The sequence below is a fragment of the Pteropus vampyrus genome, unplaced genomic scaffold (assembly GCF_000151845.1).
Source record: "Pteropus vampyrus isolate Shadow unplaced genomic scaffold, Pvam_2.0 Scaffold197, whole genome shotgun sequence".
NCBI lineage: Eukaryota > Metazoa > Chordata > Mammalia > Chiroptera > Pteropodidae > Pteropus > Pteropus vampyrus.
Window position 1 is genome coordinate 2,789,713 of NW_011888978.1, and position 5,740 is coordinate 2,795,452.

Sequence of the window (5,740 nt, forward strand, 5' to 3'; positions counted from 1 at the left end):
ATTTTTTTCTGTGTGGATTTTACTTTATCCAATATTAATATAGATTAGTGTTAGCATGATGTATGTTTTTATAACCTTTTACTATTTGCGTTTTTATATTTTAAGCATATTTCTTATAGGCTGCATTTAGTTGGGTCTTGCTTTTTTATTCAATTTGACAATTTTTGCCTTTTCATTGTTGTAGTTAGTCCACTTGCATTCAGAGAGATTATTGCCATGGTCAGGTTTAAATTTGTCATCTTGATAATTGTTTCCTATAATTGTCCCACCTGTTCCCTTTTTCCTCTTCCTCTGTCTTTTTTCTCTTTTGAATTGGGTATATTTTTTTCATAGTTTTATTTTATCTCCTTTGTTGGCTTATTAGCTATATCTCTTTGTTTTCTGAGTTTAGAGGTTGCTTTATGGTTTTTGGTATACATCTTTAACTCCTAATAGCCTACCCTCAAGTGATAACATACCTTCATGCATCATATAAACATCTTATGATAATTTACCTCCATTCTCCCCTCTCGGCTTGTAAGATATTGTTGCCATTCCTTTCATTTGTACATATCATAAACCCCACAATACACTGTCATTGCTTTTGTCTAAGCAGTCACTTATCTTTTAGAGACATTTAAATAATAAGAAAGAATATCATATATTTATCATTTTTGATCTCATATTTTCATCAGTTATTTTCCTTCTGCCTTGAGGGCTTCTTTTAACATTTCTTTTAGTTAAAAAAATTTAGAAATGTTAAAAGAAAGGTGGGTCTGCAAGTGATGAATTCTTTTAGCTTTCATGTGTCTGAAAAGTCTATTTCTCTCTTCTTCTGGGACTCCGATTACAAGAATATCAGACCACTCATTGCCCCAGTGTTTCCTGAGACTCTCTTCATTATTTTTAACCTTTTTATTTTTTAAAAATTGTGGTAAAATGCACAAACAGAAAATTTACCATCTTAACTATTTTTAAGTGAACAGTTCAGTGGCACTAAGTGCACTCAGATTGTCGTGTAACCATCTCCACCATCCATCCCCAGAATGCTTTACCTCTTTCAATCCTGTCTCTCTGTGCTCATTAAACAATAAAACTCTATTCTCCCTCCCCCCAGTTCCTGGCAACCACCATTGTACTTTCTATATGTATAAATTTGACTACTCTAGATATTTAGTATAAGTAGAATCATACAGTGGTTTCGTAACTGGCTTATTTCACTCAGCACAATGTCCTCAATGTTCATCCATGTAGCGTATTGCAGAATTTCCTTCCTTTTAAAGGCTGCTTAAGATTTCATTGTTTGTATATACCACATTTTGTTTATCCATTCATCTGTCGACGGACGCATGATTTGCTTCTACCTTTTGGTTAGTGTGAATACACTGCTATGAACACGGGTGTATGAATATCTCTTCAAGTCTCTGATTTCAGTTCCTTTGGGTATATACCTAAAAGAATTGCTAGACCATATGGCAATTCTATTTTTAATTTCTAAAGAAACTTCCATAAACTTTCTACAACAGCTGTACCATTTTGCCCTCCCACCAATAGTGTGCAAGAGTTCCAATCACTCCATAGCCTCACCAACACTAGTTATTTTTTTTCCTGATAGTAGCTGTCCTGATGAGTGTGAGGTAGTCTCTGCTTGTGATTTTGATTTGCATTCCCCCACCGTTAGTGATGTTGAGCATCTTTTCATGTGTTTATTGGCCATTTGTACATCTTTGGAGAAATGTCTATTCAAGTCCTTTGCCCATTTTTAAAATTGGGTTGGTTTTTCTTTTAGCCTTTTTTTCCCCAAGTGTGTTTCATTTGAATAGTTTCTATTGCTATTTTTTGAGTTCCCTAGTTTTTTCTTCTGCTAACTTATTATTAAGCCCTTCCAGTGAATTTTCATTTCTGATATTATAATTTTCAGCTCCAGGATTCCATTTGATCTTTTTATATATCTTCCAATTCTGTGCTCATTATGTTCATTTGTTTTCTTTTTAAATTCTTCAACATACCTACAACTGTGTTAAAGTCATTGTCTGCTAATTCCATCATCTCTCTTGTTTATGGGTCTGTTTCTGTTGACTAGTTTTTCTCTTGGTTTTAGTGTCATTTTCCTGCTTCTTTACATGATTAGTAATTGTTATTGGATTTTGGACATTTTTAACATTACACTAATGAATGTCTGGGTTTTTTATGTTCCTTCAAAGGGTACTAATATTTGGTCTGGCAGAGAGTTAACTTACTTTTAGATCAGTTTGTTTCTTTTGACATTTATTTTTAAGCTTTGTGGTGGTGATGTGGTACTCTCCTATTAAGGCTTTATTCTTTCGCGATTTCTACTGAATGCCTCAGGTGTGCAACGAGGTCTCTCCATTTTGACTGTTGCTTTGGCCCTTTTTGAGGTCTTGGAATTTCTCAGCCTGCAGACCTTTGCCCGGCCTCTTGGAAGTTTTGCCTTATGCAAAGGCAAATACAGCTCAGCACTCAGAGAAAACCTTAAGGTAACTCATTTCCACATTTGGAGGGCTTTTTCTGCATAACTCAATCTTGTCCTATACCCTGTATCAAAAATTCCAGCTGCCTTGGCCTTCCCAATTCTAAGGTCTGTCATCTCAACATGGCAGTTCTACCATGCCTTATATGGGTTTATTCTCCTTGTGCCATGATCTAGAAAGCTGAAAATTTTGTAGGACACACCCAGCAAGAAAGTTGAAATATATGTAGAAATCACCTGGCTTGTTGTACAATATCTGAAAAGCATTGTTTCATATGATTTGTCCAGTTTTCTGGCTGTTTATTGTAGGAAGGAAAATTTTGAAAGTGGAAGTCTTCTCATTTGGTTGAATTTGCTTTTATATGTATATTGGTTATTTGAATATTCTCAGTTTTAAAGTGTCTGTTCAATTCTTTGGTCTATTTTCTATTTGATAGTCTTTTTGTTAATCTCTGGAATATCTTTACATATTCTGGATACAAATCCTTTGATGGGTATATGCATTGCAAAAATCATCTACTCAGTGACTTGCCTTTCATTATTTAATGCTGTCTTAGATAAATGTAAGTTATTATTTTTAATATTATCCATTTTATAATCTTTTCCTTTTGTGCATATTTTTTTATATTCTATTCTAAAATGTTTCTGCTTACTCCAAAATCATAAAGATATTTCTTCCACTTTTTTCTCAATATGTTAGTTTTCCCTTTGCAGTTATGTTGCCAACCTAGAAGATAGGTATCAATATTCACATTTTCCTCATGTTATTTATTGACTTAGTATAATTTGTTGAAATAACCATTCTTTCCCCACTGCATTGCTAAGGTACATTTGATATAAACCTTGTCACCTTATATAGATGGGTCTGTTTCTGAACTGTTATGTTTTATTTGTCTACTTGCCTATTCTTGTCTTCGTTCTACATAGTTGTAATTAATATGGTTTCTGAATAACTTTTACTATTTGGGAGTGTTAGTTCTTGAAATTCATGTTTCTTTTTCTGGAATATCTCACTTTTCACTGGCCTTTTGCATTTCCATATTAATTTTAGAATCACCTTGGTAATTTTCAGAAATGAAAAATTTTCAGAACTTTAACTGAAATTATATTGATTGGATTTGGAGGAATTACCATCTTAATTTTCAATTAGGAATATGTCATGTCCATCCATCTAGCTAGTTTATCTTTCATTTCTATCAGTAATGTTTTGTAGTTTTGACTTGCTGTATTTTATTATAATTCAGATCATAGCATTTTCTAATTTTCAGTGTAATTTCTTTTTTGAACTATGGGTTATTTAGAGTTGCATTGCTCAATTTACAAATATTTGTGGATTTTCTGAGTCACCTTTGATTTCTAGCTTAATTTGCCTGTGATAAGAGAATGTATTCTCACTGAGTTTAATCCTATGAAATTTACTGAAACTTGCTTTTAGGCTCAGCATATGGTCTATCTTGATAAATGTCTGATATGTACTTGGAAATAATATACTTGAAAAGTTATTTAGTGTAGCATGGCACTATATATGGCACCTAAGTCAAGTTGATTAATCGTGTTGTCTAAATCTCCTATATCTTTGACTTTTTGTTTGTTTTCTTGTTTTGTCAATTACTGAAACAGTTATGTTAAAATTCTAACTAATTTAATTTTTTCAATTTTTCTTTTAATTTTATTAATTTTTGCTTTGTATAATTTGAATGTATATTATTATATATTTATGTATTTGCTTCCCATGAGTTAATGAAGTGCTTTTTATTTTGCTTTTCAACAGATTAATCAAATATGTTTTGTAGTTACACATTTTTCTTCTATTAATGTGGTAGATTGCAAAGACAGCCACTATCCTGATAAAGACTAACTAGAACTTTAAACAAACATAATCAGTTGGGAGGGTCATTGAGAGGAGCTGGGGCTTATGGAAATTCTCGTGCTCTACGTAATCATGAGAACCCTATGGGAAGAACTCTATGTTTATAATAAAGCTCTATGGTTCCAACTTCCCCTTCCCTTTTCTTCCTTTTCCTTTCAATAAATACCCCTTTACTTGGCAGGCAGGCTGGAGTGTGTACGTGGCTTGCCATGCACGTGGCTTGCCATGTCTTCATGAACTAGGTTGCAACCATTTATTTTTCATGAATAAATCCTTTTCAGTGATGAAACACCTAGTCCATATTATTTTTCAGTCAACAGTCCTTTACTTCTGACTGTATTCATGCCCTTTACAATGTGACTTGGCAGTTCCTTTCATCAATTTTATGTATTTTGATAAAATATTAGAAGTATGTATATTTAAGATGGATATATCTTCCTGTTGAATATTCCCCTTTAGTTGTATGTGATATTTGTAACTTTTATCTCTTGTAAGACATCATAACTTAAAGTCTACTTGGTCTGACATTATTATAGCCACACCAACTTTCTGTTGGTTATATATGTGTGATTAATCTTTTACCATCCTTTTACATCCAAACCATAGTCATTTCTGCTCTAATTCAATACATGCATTTCTAAAAATTACTCTACTACCAAAATCTCACAATAAAAACCAGAGAGCATATGGAGGGATTGAGACCAGGGGTAGAACACTGAAAAACTTCATCAGCAACACATTAAAAAAAGATAAAAACTTAGAAAAATGCTAGCACAGATTCTATTTCTAGCATGGCAACATAAGGAGCCATGTGAACATTGGTGACAAATTGTTTTAAAACAACCATTTAAAGTCTCTGGAAATGGTCCTAAGGGCACACAGAAATTAAAGAAACATTTATTAAGGAAAAACTACTAAAACTCAGTTAAGAATAGCAAGAGTCTTGATAACTACACCACAACCTGCTCTATCCCTCCCATCCTTCAGCTCAGAGTAATGGAAACTCCATTCTAGACAGGTGTAGCCAAGAACACAGAGCACTTTCTCCCCCAGCCCTCAATTGGAGGCCCATGGCATCTTCTTAGGAGGGGCAGAGCATCAGAATTTCTTGTTATGCCCCTGGCTAGCCATTGCAGAGGCTAAGTTCTGGGTGAATGTAGCCGAGAAGTGGGGTGCCTGTCTTCTGTTTAGCCCCCACTCATAGGACAAAGGCTTTACCTGGGGTGTGGGGCCCTGAATATTCTTGCCACACCTTGTTTGTAAAACTTCCTGTGAGAAAGATTAGGTGTATGATTTAACAAAGATTCCCATGCCAGGAGATGCAAATCAAGAAAAACAGAGACAGCAGCTCCCCCTCTTCTCTTATGGAGTACCCAGATCCTAAAGCAGGTGTTTCTCCC